Genomic DNA, 19,346 nt, shown 5'->3' with positions numbered 1-19,346 from the left:
AGCATATGTAAAGTGTGCACTATAGCGCCCCCTAGCATACACATTAAACATCATCATTGTCAGATTTTTACCAAATTTGGGAATTCATTTCTATGGACTAGAAACAAAAACATATCTTACCAACATGGAGTATTTTTCGCGGTTGGCCAGCAGGGGTGCAAATATACTTGAAAACATTTAAAGTTGCACTATGTTTGCCAGGCGTGGCTTGTGCAAGGCAAGGGCCGTTTGACGCCACTTCTGGCTTTACTGTAATTTATCAATGTTTCTTTCGAGAAGCATATGCAAAATATTCACTTAAATATATTAGAAAATCTACACAATGTGCATGCTATTATATTTTAATTGTTTGAGCATTTGAAAGTTGCAAAATGTTACCCAATTATGGAACAAAACCTTTCTGCACTGGAGCTCTGTAACACTTTATTTGTAACTGTGTGTTTAGATGTGTTTATTGTGTATAATGTGGATGAATGAAATGAAATGTGGGACCAGCCTCTCAAATCTGCAAAACAAATTTACCTACAGGTAGAAATAAATCAACCGAACCTATAATAACCTTTCATTTTACAAATACTTAATGAAACTTGGATGAATAGATTTGTGTCAGCAGCCGTCACTCAGTCCTGCTGTGCTCTTGTTTATCTAGATCAGGGGTGTCAAACTCAAGTCAAAAACTGAGTCATGGGCCAAACTAAATATTTATTGAAAAATTCCAACAACATCTACATGTTTTCTCTTCTTTTGAGATATGTAATGTTAAACCTTTTCTCATTAAAATAAATGTTTAATAATAGTTTTGGTTAAACTTTGAATCCAAAACAAGCATAATTTTAAATATTTTTAACCGCCAGCTACAGAGACATTTTAAATAAAAAATGTCTCTGTAGCTGGCGGGCAGCTCTAATACACATTTGATATGATCTCACAGGCCAAATATAATTATATTGTGGGCCAACTTTGGCCCCCGGGCCTGAGTCTGACATGCCTGATCTTGATCCATTCCCAAGCACTCACACTGTAAATTTAGTCAGTTTAACTCGAGACAGGTGACCTTCTGGGAAGTCATCAACAATCAAGTGCACGAAAAATGACACCAAACATATATATTGCCCTTGCAGGGTAAGTAGTATTTTTAGATTACATATTAGATTACTTACAAGATGGAAACGATTATATAAATAGATCAATAGTTATATAATAGATAGTTAATTTACAGTTTACTTTACATGATGTAAATATGTTTAATAACACTTATGTTCAACATATGTGCCAAAGAGGTGAATTCTAATTTCAATAAATATTTCAAGATACATTTCAATTCTTCTTCTGGCCAGTCCTTCACAATATACAATGGCAAGATATGACTTCATAGTGAACCTTCTAAGAGGGCCAGCTCCAACATATCTTCTTGGGATTACCTGCTTGTGTAAAATATTTCTACATTGTAAACATTGATAGACAAGAATGGTACCATATTATTCAAGTGTGCAGTCATTTAAAGCAGAAAAAAGGCACAGACTCCCAGCAACAAATGGAGTAAATCTAATCGAGGGAAATAGGCAGCACTAGCAGTAGTTGTAGATGTTGAAGTTGGGGCTGCAGTTGTTGTAGTTGATGCAGCTGTGGTTGTTGTAGTTGGGGTAGTTGTAGTTGGGGCGGGAGTAGTTGTAGTTGGTGCAGTAGTAGTTGTAGTAGGGGCGGGAGTAGTTGGAGTTGGTGCAGTAGTAGTTGTAGTAGGGGCGGGAGTAGTTGGAGTTGGGGCAGGAGTAGTTGTAGTTGGGGCAGGAGTAGTTGTAGTTGGGGCAGGAGTAGTTGTAGTTGTAGTTGGTGCAGGAGTAGTTGTAGTTGGTAAAGAAGTAGTTGTAGTTGGGGCAGGAGTAGTTGTAGTTGGGGCAGGAGTAGTTGTCGTTGGGGCAGGAGTAGTAGTAGTTGTAGTTGGGGCAGGAGTAGTAGTTAGTAGTTGTGTTGGGCAGGAGTAGTAGTAGTTGTAGTTGGGGCAGGAGTAGTTGTCGTTGGGGCAGGAGTAGTAGTAGTTGTAGTTGGGGCAGGAGTAGTTGTAGTTGGGGCAGTTGTAGTTGTAGTTGTTATTTTGTTACAATCATCAGTTGAACATCCGGAGCTTGGTCCAGTCACAGTTTGGTAAGGGGACAGTTCAGGTAGAAGTGTGTTCAGAACAGAGTTGGAGCAGCACGTGTTTGGTGAGGCACAGCCGTGGACTGGGATCGATGATGAAGTTGTTGTTGCTGAAAAATCAGAACAGTTGTAGTAATCATAATAATAACAGATAATCAGAAGTTTGAGTTGAAATTGAGCTGGTGTAATTTCAGCCTGGAAGACCTAACTTCACTCCCATCTACATCACTGCTTCTCCACAGTTTACCTGCTCCTCAGCCTTTATCACCTCACTCCAAATCCTCCTCTCCGCCGCTCGTTGCACTTCCTCTCTGTCCATTCAGTGCCCACTGTGCCCACTTTAATCCCCCATGGCAAAGGCGCATTAGCTTCAGTTTGTGCCACACTCCACCTCCTGCTTCTCGGCTTCTCATCACTCTTCACTCTCCTCGGCCTCACCTCTACCACCTCCAGTGTCCAGGCCCCAAGGTGAAGACTCCTAAACGTCACGTCTGAGTGCCAAAGCCAACTCATTCAACAAAACTTACTAATACTTTCTCTTTGTGTCTGTCTGAGTCTCTCCAGGTTTTACTTTCATTATTTTAAACATGTTATTTATGAGCTCACAAGAAGCAAATCAATATAGAATGTGTCTGTAAATAACAAGTGTGATCCACTGATTTAAGACAAACCTTTTGCTATGAAGCAGTTGGTCTCCAGTGTGTTACATTGTATAGAAGTATTGCATGGGCCTGTCAGAGGATCACAGGTCAGACATCGCCGGGAGCCAGGTCCAGGGGCGGTCGGCACTGTAATACACACCAGTACATCAGTACATCTTTAACCATAAACTCTTTATTTTCTTGGATTCCACAAATTTTATGTCTGTTGACTTAACAGTTTTTGTTTAGTGTTTTTTCAACTTTGGACTTCTACAGATGAAGTGTACTCACGTGATGGGGTATTTTTGTTGCAGTTGTTTGATTCATTACAACAGGTGGCTTGTGCAAACACTTGACCAGATCCAGTGTTTAAGGAGTATGTCTGTGTGTCTGCAGCTGGACACAGCGAGGAGTCTGCACATTTCTTTATTATTCTGGTAGTAGTCGTTCCACCCTGAGTAACTGAAAAGGAATAAAACTTTGTAAATTATCCAAAACATATGTCATTTCAAAGAAAGAAAATATGAATGAATTTTGTGATGAAATTTTACTTTGTGTTGTTGATACAAAGCACATGGTGTGTGTTGTTGCACAGTCTTGCACTGTTGCTTGTTTGCAGGTTGGATCAGTGAGGTCTAAACAAACGCTACAACTGATTGTAGAACCTGTTGAAACACAACACAAATCATTTATAATAAAACACTGATGCTTCTCTCTTAAGTGCATAAATAATGTTCCCTGTTATAACACGTCTGTAAGTCTTTAACTGTCCTGGTAAAACACACAAATACATTCATACTACAAGAAGAGTCAAGTATTCTAAAGAAACATAAATAATAATGGACTTATTTGTACTTTCCCAAAAATGACCCATCATTATGAAAAACAAGTAAATGATACCAGAAGATACAAAGTAAGAAACACAAATTTTCATCCCTTTTAATATGACATGATTCCATATGATGTTTCTATTAATACTTGTACCAAGTACACAGCAGTATGCTGGTTGTGGAGATTGGCCTGTCCACACAATTCATACTGGATAATGTGAATAGTTAAACATTGTCTATTGAAAAGTCAAATAAACTGTAACATAATGTAAATCATAACAACAACAATAACAATAAAGAATTAAAGGGTATAATTAGGCCTGTAACGATAATCAATAAATCAATTAATCGTACGATAACTTTTAACGACCTCAATAACTTTTCCGTCCGTGATCAATTCTATTTGCATACTTGTTTGTTTTCATCGCTCTCTATCTCGCTCTCTCTCTCTCTCTCTCGCTCTCAAAGAGACTGAATGTCAGAAGGCTTCTATCACTCTCCGACTCCTCGTTTAACAAGTGTAATGACGCTTGAACCAACGTCCGCTGTGATGTGCGCTTTCTGCTCTCTGTGCGATCCGCTCGCAACACAAGCTAGCGCCGCTGTCAGAGTAACAAAACAGTTCATCTCTGTGTGACAAAACAAGTCATGATGCCGAATCAACACTTTTGAGCAGAACACTATTAAACAGCCACATGTGTCAAATGTAGCGAGCGCAAATGACGAGAAGAAATGTCTCAAACCTCAGCAGCCGACATAAACCCAAACCCGAGCAACAGAACTAGCCTACCCTCCGGGAGAGGCCAAAATCCCACAAGAAACCAACACAATACAGACAGGACAGAGACTCCCTCATAGTGAAATAGCATCCTATGTCGCGGGTTAATATGAACACTTCAAGACCAAAATGACGAGGCCACAGCAGCAGCCACAGAGAGATGAGACACAATATTCCAATGTAAGTCAGTGACTAAAATCACTTTTTAAGGGCATTTTTTTTACAGAGACTTAATACTCCATTTTATTTATTGCTTTGGTTGTATTTGGGTCAGCAGTGGTTTATTCAAGAGCATTTTTGTTAACAAGTCCTTGCTGTAAGCCAGAATACATTAGGCTAGTCCTGTGTTACCAAGTCTATTTTATTTAGGCTTGTTGTTTTTGAATGTCTTACACTTCCTGTGTTAAATGTTATTTGGAAAGTAAGGTTTATTGATCTTTGAAAGGGTGTATTTGCATTTTTATTCCATGGTCATTATATTAGTTGAAATTGGTTTCAAAATGTCAATATTATCGTTTATCGCAATAAATTCTTGGTCAATTAATCGTCCAGCAAATTCTGTTATTCTTACAGGCCTAAGTATAATAAATGTTACCTGGTGTAGTTGGTGCAGGAGAAGTTGTAGTTGGGGCAGGAGTAGTTGTAGTTGGAGCAGTAGTAGTTGTAGTTGGGGCAGGAGTAGTTGTAGTTGGAGCAGGAGTAGTTGTAGTTGGTGCGGGAGTAGTTGTAGTTGGAGCAGAAGTAGTTGTAGTTGGGGTAGGAGTAGTTGTAGTTGGTGCAGGAGTAGTTGTAGTTGGTGCAGGAGTAGTTGTAGTTGGTGTAGGAGTAGTTGTAGTTGGTGCAGTAGTTTGCGTGGTTGTAGGAGTAGTTGTTGTAGTTGGTGCAGGAGTAGTTGTAGTTTGGTGCAGTAGTAGTAGTTGTAGTTGGTGCAGTAGTAGTAGTTGTAGTTGGTGTAGTAGTAGTAGTTGTAGTTGGTGCAGGTAGTGTAGTTGTAGTTGGTGCAGTAGTTGTAGTTGTAGTTGGTGCAGTAGTAGTTGTAGTTGGTGCAGTAGTAGTTGTAGTTGGGGCAGGATTAGTTGTAGTTGGTGCAGGAGTAGTTGTCGTTGGTGTAGGAGTAGTTGTAGTTGGAGCAGTAGTAGTTGTAGTTGGGGCAGGAGTAGTTGTAGTTAGGGCAGGAGTAGTTGTAGTTGGGGTAGGAGTAGTTGTAGTTGGTGCAGTAGTAGTTGTAGTTGGTGCAGTAGTAGTTGTAGTTGGTGCAGTAGTAGTTGTAGTTGGGGCAGGATTAGTTGTAGTTGGTGCAGGAGTAGTTGTCGTTGGTGTAGGAGTAGTTGTAGTTGGTGCAGGAGTAGTTGTAGTTGCGGTAGGAGTAGTTGTAGTTGGAGCAGGAGTAGTTGTAGTTAGGGCAGGAGTAGTTGTAGTTGGTGCAGTAGTAGTTGTAGTTGCGGTAGGAGTAGTTGTAGTTGGTGCAGGAGTAGTTGTAGTTGGTGCAGTTGTAGTTGGTGCAGTAGTAGTTGTAGTTGGTGCAGTAGTAGTTGTAGTTGGTGCAGGAGTAGTTGTCGTTGGGGCAGGAGTAGTTGTAGTTGGTGCAGGAGTAGTTGTAGTTGGTGCAGGAGTAGTTGTCGTTGGGGCAGGAGTAGTTGTAGTTGGTGTAGGAGTAGTTGTCGTTGGTGTAGGAGTAGTTGTAGTTGGTGCAGGAGTAGTTGTAGTTGGTGCAGGAGTAGTTGTAGTTGGGGCAGGAGTAGTTGTAGTTGGTGCAGGAGTAGTTGTAGTTGGGGCAGGAGTAGTTGTAGTAGGTGCAGGAGTAGTTGTAGTTGGTAGTAGTGTAGTTGTGTAGTTGTTGGGCAGGAGTAGTTGTCGTTGGTGTAGGAGTAGTTGTAGTTGCAGCAGGAGTAGTTGTAGTTGGTGCAGGAGTAGTTGTAGTTGGTGCAGGAGTAGTTGTAGTTGGTGCAGGAGTAGTTGTAGTTGGTGCAGAGTAGTTGTAGTTGGGGCAGGAGTAGTTGTAGTTGCAGTGTAGTTGTAGTTTGCAGTGTAGTTGTAGTTGGTGCAGGAGTAGTTGTAGTTGGTGCAGTTGTAGTTTGGCAGGAGTAGTTGTAGTTTGGTACAGTAGTAGTTGTAGTTGGTGCAGTAGTAGTTGTAGTTGGTTGTAGTTGGTGCAGGAGTAGTTGTAGTTGGGCAGGAGTAGTTGTAGTTGGGGCAGAGTAGTTGTTAGTTGGTGGCAGGTAGTAGTTGTAGTTGGTGCAGTAGTAGTTGTAGTTTGGTGCAGTAGTAGTTGTAGTTGGTGCAGTAGTAGTTGTAGTTGGTGGTTGGCAGAGTAGTTGTAGTTGGGGCAGTAGTTGTAGTTGGTGCAGAGTAGTTGTAGTTGGTGCAGGTAGTAGTTGTAGTTGGTGCAGTAGTAGTTGTAGTTGGGCAGTAGTAGGTAGTAGTGCAGGTAGTAGTTGTAGTTGGTGCAGGTAGTAGTTGTAGTTGGTGGCAGGAGTAGTTGTAGTTGGGGCAGTAGTAGTTGTAGTTGGTGCAGTAGTAGTTGTAGTTGGTGCAGTAGTAGTTGTAGTTGGTGCAGTAGTTGTAGTTGTAGTAGTTGGTGCAGGAGTAGTTGTAGTTGGTGCAGTAGTAGTTTGTAGTTGGCGCAGGAGTAGTTGTAGTTGGTACAGTAGTAGTTGTAGTTGGTGCAGTAGTAGTTGTAGTTGGTGCAGTAGTAGTTGTAGTAGTAGTTGTAGTTGGGCAGGAGTAGTTGTAGTTGGGGGCAGGAGTAGTTGTAGTTGGTGCAGTAGTAGTAGTTGTAGTTGGGCAGTAGTGTAGGTAGTAGTAGTAGTTGGGCAGTAGTAGTTAGTAGTTGTAGTTGCAGTAGTAGTTGTAGTTGGTGCAGTAGTAGTTGTAGTTGTGTGTAGTAGTAGTTGTAGTTGGTGTAGTAGTAGTTGTAGTTGGTGCAGTTGTAATTGTAGTTGTTAATTTGTTACAATCATCAGTTGTGCAGCAGGAGCTTGGTCCAGTCACAGTTTCATAAGGGGACAGTTCAGGTAGAAGTGTGTTCAGAACAGAGTTGGAGCACGTGTTTGGTGAGGCACAGCCGTGGACTGGGATCGATGAAGGTGTTGTTGCTGAAAAATCAGAACAGTTGTAGTAATCATAATAATAACAGATAATCAGAAGTTTGAGTTGAAATTGAGCTGGTGTAAATTCAGCCTGGAAAACCTGACTTCACTCCCATCTACATCACTGCTTCTACAGTGTCCAGGCCCCAGGGTGAAGACTCCTAAACGTCACGTCTGAGTGCCAAAGCCAACTCATGCAACAAAACTTACTAAAACTTTCTCTTTGTGTCTGTCTGAGTCTCTCCAGGTGGAAATGTTTATCTTGTTTTTTAAATCCTTCAGGCTGAGGTTTTACGTTCATTATTTTAAACATGTTATTTATGAGCTCACAAGAAGCAAATCAATATGGAATGTGTCTGTAAATGACAAGTGTATTCCACTGATTTAAGACAAACCTGTTGTTATGAAGCAGTTGGTCTCCAGTGTGTTACATTGTATAGAAGTATTGCATGGGCCTGTCAGAGGATCACAGGTCAGACATCGCAGGGAGCCAGGTCCAGGGGCGGTCGGCGCTGTAATACACACCAGTACATCAGTACATCTTTAACCATAAACTCATAATTTTCTTGGATTCCACAGGTTTTATGTCTGTTGGCTTAACACTTTTTGTTTAGTTTTTTTTCAACTTTGGACTTCTACAAATGAAGTGTACTCACGTGGTGGGGTATTTTTGTTGCAGTTTGTTTTGTTACAACAGGTGGCTTGTGCAAACACTTGACCAGATCCAGTGTTTAAGGAGTATGTCTGTGTGTCTGCAACTGGACACAGCGAGGAGTCTGCACATTTCTTTATTATTCTGGTAGTAGTAGGTCCATCCTGAGTAACTGAAAAGGAATAAAAGTTTGTAAATTATCCAAAACATATGTCATTTCAAAGAAAGAAAATATGAATGAATTTTGTGGTGAAATTTTACTTTGTGTTGTTGATACAAAGCACATGGTGTGTGTTGTTGCACAGTCTTGCACTGTTGCTTGTTTGCAGGTTGGATCAGTGAGGTCTGAACAAACGCTACAACTGATTGTAGAACCTGTTGAAACACAACACAAATCATTTATAATAAAACACTGATGCTTCTCTCTTAAGTGCATAAATAATGTTCCCTGTTATAACACGTCTGTAAGTCTTTAACTGTCCTGGTAAAACACACAAATACATTCATACTACAAGAAGAGTCAAGTATTCTAAAGAAACATAAATAATAATGGACTTATTTGTACTTTTCCAAAAATGACCCATCATTATGAAAAACAAGTAAATGATACCAGAAGATACAAAGTAAGAAACACAAATTTTCATCCCTTTTAATATGACATGATTCCATATGATGTTTCTATTAATACTTGTACCAAGTACACAGCAGTATGCTGGTTGTGGAGATTGGCCTGTCCACACAATTCATACTGGATAATGTGAATAGTTAAACATTGTCTATTGAAAAGTCAAATAAACTGTAACATAATGTAAATCATAACAACAACAATAACAATAAAGAATTAAAGGGTATAATTAGGCCTGTAACGATAATCAATAAATCAATTAATCGTACGATAACTTTTTAACGACCTCAATAACTTTTCCGTCCGTGATCAATTCTATTTGCATACTTGTTTGTTTTCATCGCTCTCTATCTCGCTCTCTCTCTCTCTCTCTCGCTCTCAAAGAGACTGAATGTCAGAAGGCTTCTATCACTCTCCGACTCCTCGTTTAACAAGTGTAATGACGCTTGAACCAACGTCCGCTGTGATGTGCGCTTTCTGCTCTCTGTGCGATCCGCTCGCAACACAAGCTAGCGCCGCTGTCAGAGTAACAAAACAGTTCATCTCTGTGTGACAAAACAAGTCATGATGCCGAATCAACACTTTTGAGCAGAACACTATTAAACAGCCACATGTGTCAAATGTAGTGAGCGCAAATGACATAAACCCAAACCCGAGCAACAGAACTAGCCTACCCTCCGGGAGAGGCCAAAATCCCACAAGAAACCAACACAATACAGACAGGACAGAGACTCCCTCATAGTGAAATAGCATCCTATGTCGCGGGTTAATATGAACACTTCAAGACCAAAATGACGAGGCCACAGCAGCAGCCACAGAGAGATGAGACACAATATTCCAATGTAAGTCAGTGACTAAAATCACTTTTTAAGGGCATTTTTTTTTACAGAGACTTAATACTACATTTTATTTATTGCTTTGGTTGTATTTGGGTCAGCAGTGGTTTATTCAAGAGCATTTTTGTTAACAAGTCCTTGCTGTAAGCCAGACTACATAAGGCTAGTCCTGTGTTACCAAGTCTATTTTATTTAGGCTTGTTGTTTTTGTCTTACACTTCCTGTGTTAAATGTTATTTGGAAAGTAAGGTTTATTGATCTTTGAAAGGGTGTATTTGCATTTTTATTCCACGGTCATTATATTAGTTGAAATTGGTCTCAAAATGTCAATATTATCGTTTATCGCAATAAATTCTTGGTCAATTAATCGTCCAGCAAATTCTGTTATTCTTACAGGCCTAAGTATAATAAATGTTACCTGGTGTCGTTGTTGCAGGAGAAGTTGTAGTTGGGGCAGGAGTAGTTGTAGTTGGTGCAGGAGAAGTTGTAGTTGGGGCAGGAGTAGCTGTAGTTGGAGAAAGTTAGTAGTTGCAGAGAATTGTAGTTGGGGTAGGAGTAGTTGTAGTTGTGCGGGAGTAGTTTGATTGTGTAAGGATAGTCGTAGTTGCGGTAGGGTGTGAGTTGGGGCAGAGTAGTTGTAGTTGGGGCAGTAGTTGTAGTTGGGTAGGTAGTAGTTGTAGTATGTGTAGTAGTAGTTGTAGTTGGTGCAGGTAGTAGTTGCAGGAGTAGTTGTAGTTTGGGCAGGAGTTAGGTAGTAGGTTGTAGTTGGGGTAGGAGTAGTTTAGTTTGTGGTGTAGTTGTAGTGCAGTTGGGAGAGTAGTTGTAGTTGGTGCAGGAGTAGTTGTAGTTGATGCAGTAGTTGTAGTGGTGCAGGAGAGTTGTAGTTTGTAGTTGGTGTGAGTAGTTGTAGTTGCAGAGTAGTTGTAGTTGTAGTTGGGCAGGGTAGTTGTAGTTGGGGCAGGAGTATTGTAGTTGGGTAGGAGTAGTTGTCGTTGGGCAGGAGTAGTTGTCGTTGGGGCAGGAGTAGTTGTAGTTGTGGAGTAGTTGTAGTTAGTGCAGGAGTAGTTGTAGTTGGGGTAGGACTAGTTAGTTCAGAGTAGTAGTTGTAGTTGTAGTTGGTGCAGGAGTAGTTGTAGTGTAGTTGTAGTTGTGTAGGAGTAGTAGTTTGTAGTTGGTGCAGCAGTTGTTAGTTTGTAGTGTAGAGTAGTTGTAGTTGGGTAGGAGTAGTTGTCGTTGGTGCATGAGTAGTTGTAGTTGGGGGCAGAGTAGTTGTAGTTGGGCAGAGTAGTTGTAGTTGGGGCAGGAGTAGTTGTAGTTGGGTAGGAGTAGTTGTCGTTGGGGCAGGAGTAGTTGTCGTTGGGCAGGAGTAGTTGTAGTTGGTGTAGGAGTAGTTGTAGTTAGTGCAGGAGTAGTTGTAGTTGGTAGGACTAGTAGTTGGTGCAGGAAGTAGTTGTAGTTGGTGCAGTAGTAGTTGTAGTGAGTTGTAGTTGGTGCAGGAGTAGTTGTAGTTGTAGTTGTAGTTGCAGGAGTAGTTGTAGTTGGTGCAGTAGTAGTTGTAGTTAGTGTAGTTGTTGGGGCAGGTAGTAGTTGTAGTTGGTTGCAGAGAGTAGTGCAGGAGTAGTTGTAGTTGTGGGCAGTAGTAGTTGTAGTGGGGCAGGCAGTAGTAGGCAGGTAGTAGTTTGTAGTTGGTGCAGGAGTAGTTGTAGTTAGTTGTAGTATTTAGTTGCGTGCAGTAGTTGTAGGAGTTGTAGTTGTAGTTGTTGGGCAGGAGTAGTTGTAGTTGGGGCAGGAGTAGTAGTTAGTTAGTAGTTGGGGCAGGAGTAGTTGTATTGGCAGGAGTAGTTGTAGTTGGGTTGGCAGGAGTAGTTGTAGAGTTGTGTAGTTGTAGTTGGTGCAGGAAGTAGTTGTAGTTAGTAGTTGGTGCAGTAGTAGTTGTAGTTGGTGCAGTAGTAGTTGTATTTGGGCAGGAGTAGTTGTAGTTTGCAGGAGTAGTTGTAGTTGGGGTTAGTAGTAGTTGTTGGAGTAGTTGTAGTTGTTAATTTTGTTACAATCATCAGTTGTGCAGCAGGAGCTTGGTCCAGTCACAGTTTCATAAGGGGACAGTTCAGGTAGAAGTGTGTTCAGAACAAGTTGGAGCATGTGTTTGGTGAGCACAGCCGTGGACTGGGATCGATGATGAAGTGTTGTTACTGAAAAATCAGAACAGTTGTAGTAATCATAATAATAACAGATAATCAGAAGTTTGAGTTGAAATTGAGCTGTGTAAATTCAGCCTGGAAAAACCTGACTTCACTCCCATCTACATCACTGCTTCTACAGTGTCCAGGCCCCAGGGTGAAGACTCCTAAACGTCACGTCTGAGTGCCAAAAGCCAACTCATTCAACAAACTTACTAATACTTTCTCTTTGTGTCTGTCTGAGTCTCTCCAGGTTTTACTTTCATTATTTTAAACATGTTATTTATGAGCTCACAAGAAGCAAATCAATATAGAATGTGTCTGAAATAAAAGTGTATTCACTGATTTAAGACAAACCTGTTGTTATGAAGCAGTTGGTCTCCAGTGTGTTACATTGTAAGAAGTATTGCATGGGCCTGTCAGAGGATCACAGGTCAGACATCGCAGGGAGCCAGGTCCAGGGGCAGTCGGCGCTGTAATACACACCAGTACATCAGTACATCTTTAACCATAAACTCTTTATTTTCTTTGATTCCACAGATGTTTTCTTTGTTGATTTANAGTAGTTGTAGTTAGTAGTGTAGTAGTTGTAGTTGTAGTTGTTGGTGCAGGAGTAGTTGTAGTTGTTAATTTGTTACAATCATCAGTTGTGCAGCAGGAGCTTGGTCCAGTCACAATTTCATAAAGGGACAGTTCAGGTAGAAGTTTGTTCAGAACAGAGTTGGAGCATGTGTTTGGTGAGGCACAGCCGTGGACTGGGATCGATGATGAAGTTGTTGTTGCTGAAAAATCAGAACAGTTGTTGGTAATCATAATAATAAGAGATAATCAGAAGTTTGAGTTGAAATTGAGCTGGTGTAAATTCAGTCTGGAAGACCTAACTTCACTCCCATCTACATCACTGCTTCTCCACAGTTTACCTGCTCCTCAGCCTTTATCACCTCACTCCAAATCCTCCTCTCCGCCGCTCGTCGCACTTCCTCTCTGTCCATTCAGTGCCCACTGTGCCCACTTTAAACCCCCATGGCAAAGGCGCGTTAGCTTCAGTTGTGCCACACTCCACCTCCTGCTTCTCGGCTTCTCATCACTCTTCACTCTCCTCGGCCTCACCTCTACCACCTCCAGTGTCCAGGCCCCAGGGTGAAGACTCCTAAACGTCACGTCTGAGTGCCAAAGCCAACTCATTCAACAAAACTTACTAATACTTTCTCTTTGTGTCTGTCTGAGTCTCTCCAGGTGGAAATGTTTATCTTGTTTTATAAATCCTTCAGGCTGAGGTTTAACTTTCATTATTTTAAACATGTTATTTATGAGCTCACAAGAAGCAAATCAATATAGAATGTGTCTGTAAATAACAAGTGTATTCCACTGATTTAAGACAAACCTGTTGTTATGAAGCAGTTGGTCTCCAGTGTGTTACATTGTATAGAAGTATTGCATGGGCCTGTCAGAGGATCACAGGTCAGACATCGCAGGGAGCCAGGTCCAGGGGCGGTCGGCGCTGTAATACACACCAGTACATCAGTACATCTTTAACCATAAACTCTTTATTTTCTTTGATTCCACAGATTTAATGTTTGTTGACTTAACACTTATTTTCTATAACTAATGAAGTGTACTCACGTGATGGGGTATTTTTGTTGCAGTTGTTTGATTCATTACAACAGGTGGCTTGTGCAAACACTTGAACAGATCCAGTGTTTAAGGAGTATGTCTGTGTGTCTGCAGCTGGACACAGTGAGGAGTCTGCACATTTCTTTATTGTTCTGGTAAAAGTATTTCCACCTTGAGTAACTGTAAAGGAATAAACATTTTTAAATTACCCAAAACATATGTCATTTGAAAGAAAGAAAATATGAATGAATTTTGTGATGAAATTTTACTTTGTGTTGTTGATACAAAGCACATGGTGTGTGTTGTTGCACAGTCTTGCACTGTTGCTTGTTTGCAGGTTGGATCAGTGAGGTCTGAACAAACACTACACCTGATTGTAGAATCTGTTGAAACACAACACAAATCATTTATAATAAAACACTGATGCTTCTCTCTTAAGTGCATAAATAATGTTCCCTGTTATAACACGTCTGTAAGTCTTTAACTGTCCTGGTAAAACACACAAATACATTCATACTACAAGAAGAGTCAAGTATTCTAAAGAAACATAATTCATAATGAACAGATTTATGCATTTCCCAAAAATGACCCATCAATTTGAAAAACAAGTAAATGATACCAGAATATACAAAGTAAGAAACACAAATGTTCATCCCTTTTAATATGACATGATTCCATATGATGTTTCTATTAATACTTGTACCAAGTACACAGCAGTATGCTGGTTGTGGAGATTGGCCTGTCCACACAATTCATACTGGATAATGTGAATAGTTAAACATTGTCTATTGAAAAGTCAAATAAACTCTAACATAATGTAAATCATAACAACAATAGCAACAACAATAAATCCTTAAAGGGTATAATAAATATTACCTGGTGGAGTAGTTGTAGTTGGGGCAGGAGTAGTTGTAGTTGTTAATTGTTACAATCATCAGTTGTGCAGCAGGAGCTTGGTCCAGTCACAGTTTCATAAGGGGACAGTTCAGGTAGAAGTGTGTTCAGAACAGAGTTGGAGCATGTGTTTGGTGAGGCACAGCCGTGGACTGGGATCGATGAAGGTGTTGTTGCTGAAAAATCAGAACAGTTGTCGTAATCATAATAATAACAGATAATCAGAAGTTTGAGTTGAAATTGAGCTGGTGTAAATTCAGTTTGGAAGACCTAACTTCACTCCCATCTACATCACTGCTTCTCCACAGTTTACCTGCTCCTCAGCCTTTATCACCTCACTCCAAATCCTCCTCTCCGCCGCTCGTCGCTCTTCCTCTCTGTCCATTCAGTGCCCACTGTGCCCACTTTAAACCCCCATGGCAAAGGCGCATTAGCTTCAGTTTGTGCCACACTCCACCTCCTGCTTCTCGGCTTCTCATCACTCTTCACTCTCCTCGGCCTCACCTCTACCACCTCCAGTGTCCAGGCCCCAGGGTGAAGACTCCTAAACGTCACGTCTGAGTGCCAAAGCCAACTCATTCAACAAAACTTACTAATACTTTCTCTTTGTGTCTGTCTGAGTCTCTCCAGGTGGAAATGTTTATCTTGTTTTTGAAATCCTTCAGGCTGAGGTTTTACTTTCATTATTTTAAACATGTTATTTATGAGCTCACAAGAAGCAAATCAATATAGAATGTGTTTGTAAATAACAAGTGTATTCCACTGATTTAAGACAAACCTGTTGTTATGAAGCAGTTGGTCTCCAGTGTGTTACATTGTATAGAAGTATTGCATGGGCCTGTCAGAGGATCACAGGTCAGACATCGCAGGGAGCCAGGTCCAGGGGCGGTCGGCGCTGTAATACACACCAGTACATCAGTACATCTTTAACCTTTAACTTTATTTTCTTTCATTCCACAAATCTTATGTTTGTTGACTTAACACTTATTTTCAATAACAAATGAAGTGTACTCACGTGGTGGGGCATCTTTGTTGCAGTTGTTTGATTCATTACAACAGGTGGCTTGTGCAAACACTTGACCAGATCCAGTGTTTAAGGAGTATGTCTGTGTGTCTGCAGCTGGACACAGCGAGGAGTCTGCACATTTCTTTATTGTTCTGGTAGTAGTCGTTCCACCCTGAGTAACTGTAAAAGAATGAAAGTTTGTAAATTATTCAAAACATATGTCATTTGAAAGAAAGAAAATATGAATGAATTTTGTGATGAAATTTTACTTTGTGTTGTTGATACAAAGCACATGGTGTGTGTTGTTGCACAGTCTTTCACTGATGCTTTTTTGCATGTTGGATCATTGAGGTCTGAACAAATGCTACACCTGATTGCAGAACCTGTTGAAACACAACACAAATGATTTATAATAATGCATAAGTAAAGTTCCCTGTTTTCACACGTCTGTAAGTCTTTAACTGTCCTGGTTAAAAAAGAAAATAAAAAATCAAGTGTAATCCACATTACTTCGCCCCAATTCCGGTTACAACTTTATCGTGGCGGGATAATTTCCTGTAAGTTCCGGTGTCACTTGTGTCACGTCCTGTTGTTCCTCTCTTCTGGTACTACTCTCGCTCTGGCTCGATCATTTGAATGGAAACAATTAAAACCTCTGATCTAACAAATAGTAGTGAACGGATTCATTCAACCATCAATCCCAATCATTTTCCACTCAATGTAGAGTGAAGAAACTCAATTCAAAAGATATTTGTACGAACTTGTGAACACCCCTGCAAAATGCTGCTAAACTAATGCTAACATAGCATACAAACAAATGCATTTGGCAATTTATGAATCCTATTATGGCCACGCTGCCGAAGAGAGCTGCTGGAGAAGATGTGAAAGTCAGACGATTGTTTTGTTTTGCCGCTGGAACTAAAGAAGTTGGCTCATGTCTCTAGCTGAGGAATTTCACTGTTCATCATTTACAACGTGAACGATCTCATATTAACGTTTCACTCTTCCTATAAACTCAAAACACAGGATTATGTGATAGTAAACACATGAAACACTGAAACATGAATTAGGTAGGCTACACCTAACCTACGTTAGGAAGCCAATTAGTGGACAACAACAAAATGCTTTTTGGATATGAAAATAAATAATATAATGTGGACAACTGTACAGCAGTGGTAAACCTGAAGTTATTTAAATGTACAAGCATCAAGAAAAGTATATCCCACAATATAATAAATAATATAAATAGACATTTACTGAGTGTTCCATAAATAACAACAGGCAGTGTAGACTTTAGCAGTCTGTACAAATGCAAGTTGTGGCTGCTAAAATCTGTTAAGGTTCTTATTGTTCATTTTTACAAATCTACACGCAATAGAAATACTAATACTGCAGTCTGTGTGAATGCAAAGTGTTTACTGACAATCTGTTCAAATCTGTGTGAATGCAGAGTTTACTTTAAAATTGTAATACTTCATGGTTAAAGTCTGTTAAGGTTCACATCGTTCATTTTTACAAAGCTTTTCACACATGAAGTGAAAAACTAATACATAAAAATCTGTGTCAATGCAGAATTGCTGGCAAAAAAAAAAAAAGCCAAATTGTTATAACTTCAACACAAAACCTGAACCAATAGGCTGACTGCTAAACACATAAATGATGCAGACCTGCTGCTACTGCATTTCTAACGAAGAGATGGAGAAAATCAGGGCTAACGTAGACTTTATGGAAGGTATCCTGTTATTTTGAAGCAGTTGGTCTCCAGTGCGTTACATGGTTTAGAAGTATTGCATGGGCCTGTCAGAGGATTACAGGTCAGACATTGCAGGGAGCCAGGCCCAGGGGGCAGGAGTAGTTGTAGTTGGTGCAGGAGTTGAATAGAGTGGGCCTATTCATCTATTTTGTTTTTACCAGCCAACATTATCCTTTATTACTTAAGGAACATATTTAACATGGTTATTGTCATATCATAAAACAGATGCCACATCCAACTAGCAGTAAATATGATTTTTATTCATTGATTTATTTGCGTTTGTTATATGTTAGAATAAATAGAGAAGGGGAGATTTTTTTTTTTTTTTTTTTTTTTGTATTACTTAACTTTTATTAGTAATACATTTCCATACACTTCCTTAGTATTTTGGCAGAATGAACTTAACTGTTTCCCACACCCATGTTTCATATTTGGGATGATGTTCTGAGCTCGCCAGCTTTCCCCTTTTGACTAATAAAAAAATGCTGCTCTTTTTTAAGCTAGACTGACTGGACTAAAATCTGTAGCCTTCACATCTGTTGTCATGAAAATCTAAAAGACTCTCTCAAGACCTTTAATAGTTTAATAAATACAGTATCTATGGTAGGCATTGTAAACTCCAAACACTTATTAAAATCTCGACAATGACAAGCTTTATTGTGAATAAAAGAATTAAGAAATGCACCTCTCCTTCTCCATAACTGAATAGGTCAGTTCAGTATTTATCATGTTATCTAGTACCAGACTATATCTGCATTTCTTTACCCTCATGATGTCTTATTCTCAAGATGGCACTTATTTCTTGCTAGATTTTTCATAAATGTCACCAAAAGACGATATAGGCTGCTGCTAGCGATGACGTTTGAAGCTCAACCAATCAGAAGCAGAGTTCGGTGAAGTGTGGCGTGATCATAGTAAAATTCCTAAATTTAAGGTTGGCACAATCAATAAGCTGCCTTTATTTATTTGTCCATTATGATAAACTCTAGCTACATTATGGACCTTGATTTATATTTTTGAAGGTGCAATATATTTTTGAATTGTTGCTTGATTTAATCTTATTATTATTAATGAAATGGAATTATTGCTATGAAGACCAAATGTTTATTGTTTTTTAAGTATAATCCTATGAAATATGGCTTTATAATAATAATTTCTTACTGTTTATTTATAAGCAGTCATGGTTTATTACTTGAGCTAAAGTTAATTCAATTTATTTATGAGAACTCAAACTGAACTTTGGGAAAAATAAAGAACTCAAATGGATCATAACAAACACTTTCTACAACTACTTGAACTTTATGAACTGAACTCTGAACTTTTTTGAGCAAATATATTACTGTGTGTCATTGCATTTTTGTTTTTATTTGTGTTTAAGTATATCTACCGACAGATAGTAATAATGTAATACAATTTATTACCTAATTATTATCTGTATCACTCGAACATATACACAAGAAATATTTATTGAGCCCATATCATTAATACAACTCATTTTAAACTGGATTTCTGTTTTTTGTGGTTTTATTCACACACTCTGACTCCTGCTGATCCTACTTGTGATCCCCCGAGGCTGCAGTTACTTCATTACAAACACATAATACAAATACAATCACACTCCAAGAAGACTCGAGCATTCTAATGAAACATAATTCAAAATGCACAGATTTAAGCATTTCCCAAAAATGACCCATCAAGTACACAGCAGTACGTCCACACAATTCATACTGGATAATGTGAATAGTTAAACATTGTCTATTGAAAAATCGAATAAACTCTAACATAATGTAAATCATAACAACAATAGCAGCAACAATAAAGTTTTAATGAGTATAATTAATGTTACCTGAGCTGCAGAAAGTCATTGTTAGAGCCAGAGAAAACAGTATCTGTCCTTTCATGTTGATCTCTCTGTAGTTTCCTCTGTGTTTGCTTTTAGATTACTTGGGGTTTGGAGATGCACCTGCAGCTTATATATGTTTGAGTTGAATGGGCTGTGGCTGTTTATGCATTTACTCAGAACTAAAGACTAAGATGAGAATGCATCACACCCACTTAATGTCCTGAGTGACAGATGAAACTAAACAAAGCATGGGTATTTAATAAACTGTGATGGAACCATGCACTCTAGCCAAGTTGAACTCAATTAAGAGACACAGGAATTCTATCGTACGTCAGTGCTGTACGTACAAGGAAACAGCCCCAATCTCTGTTCTTATGAAGTTTTTTTTTTTTTTTTAGTAAGACCCTGCTGTAGAGTTAAGAGATATAACGTGTAGAAAACTGCAGGAATAAATAACCTGAGAGTTATGTCA

General features: G+C 39.5%; 4 long non-coding RNA genes and 1 pseudogene across 4 annotated transcripts; all 5 read right to left on the bottom strand.

Annotated features, from left to right (window-relative positions):
* Positions 1 to 1,275: 1,275 nt before the first annotated feature.
* On the bottom strand, positions 1,276 to 11,886 carry LOC129408980 (mucin-2-like; annotated as a pseudogene).
* LOC129407687 (uncharacterized) lies at positions 2,847 to 3,442 on the bottom strand. Its single transcript, XR_008631670.1, has 3 exons — positions 3,329 to 3,442; positions 3,069 to 3,239; positions 2,847 to 2,924 (listed from the first exon to the last, which is right to left on the bottom strand). It is a non-coding gene; the product is annotated as an uncharacterized LOC129407687 (long non-coding RNA).
* LOC129407688 (uncharacterized) lies at positions 7,271 to 8,353 on the bottom strand. The gene is made up of 3 exons (XR_008631671.1): positions 8,131 to 8,353; positions 7,870 to 7,986; positions 7,271 to 7,480 (listed from the first exon to the last, which is right to left on the bottom strand). It is a non-coding gene; the product is annotated as an uncharacterized LOC129407688 (long non-coding RNA).
* Positions 11,887 to 12,471: 585 nt separating the features above from the next.
* On the bottom strand, positions 12,472 to 13,512 carry LOC129407691 (uncharacterized). Its single transcript, XR_008631673.1, has 3 exons — positions 13,388 to 13,512; positions 13,149 to 13,265; positions 12,472 to 12,546 (listed from the first exon to the last, which is right to left on the bottom strand). It is a non-coding gene; the product is annotated as an uncharacterized LOC129407691 (long non-coding RNA).
* A 138-nt stretch (positions 13,513 to 13,650) lies between these two features.
* LOC129407690 (uncharacterized) lies at positions 13,651 to 15,452 on the bottom strand. The gene is made up of 4 exons (XR_008631672.1): positions 15,288 to 15,452; positions 15,051 to 15,167; positions 14,255 to 14,448; positions 13,651 to 13,761 (listed from the first exon to the last, which is right to left on the bottom strand). It is a non-coding gene; the product is annotated as an uncharacterized LOC129407690 (long non-coding RNA).
* Between the last annotated feature and the right edge of the window lie 3,894 nt (positions 15,453 to 19,346).

Source organism: Boleophthalmus pectinirostris, unplaced genomic scaffold (assembly GCF_026225935.1).
Source record: "Boleophthalmus pectinirostris isolate CB_2022bp ecotype Guang Dong unplaced genomic scaffold, ASM2622593v1 HiC_scaffold_1, whole genome shotgun sequence".
Classification (NCBI taxonomy): domain Eukaryota; kingdom Metazoa; phylum Chordata; class Actinopteri; order Gobiiformes; family Gobiidae; genus Boleophthalmus; species Boleophthalmus pectinirostris.
This window is presented reverse-complemented; position numbering and strand designations above follow the sequence as displayed.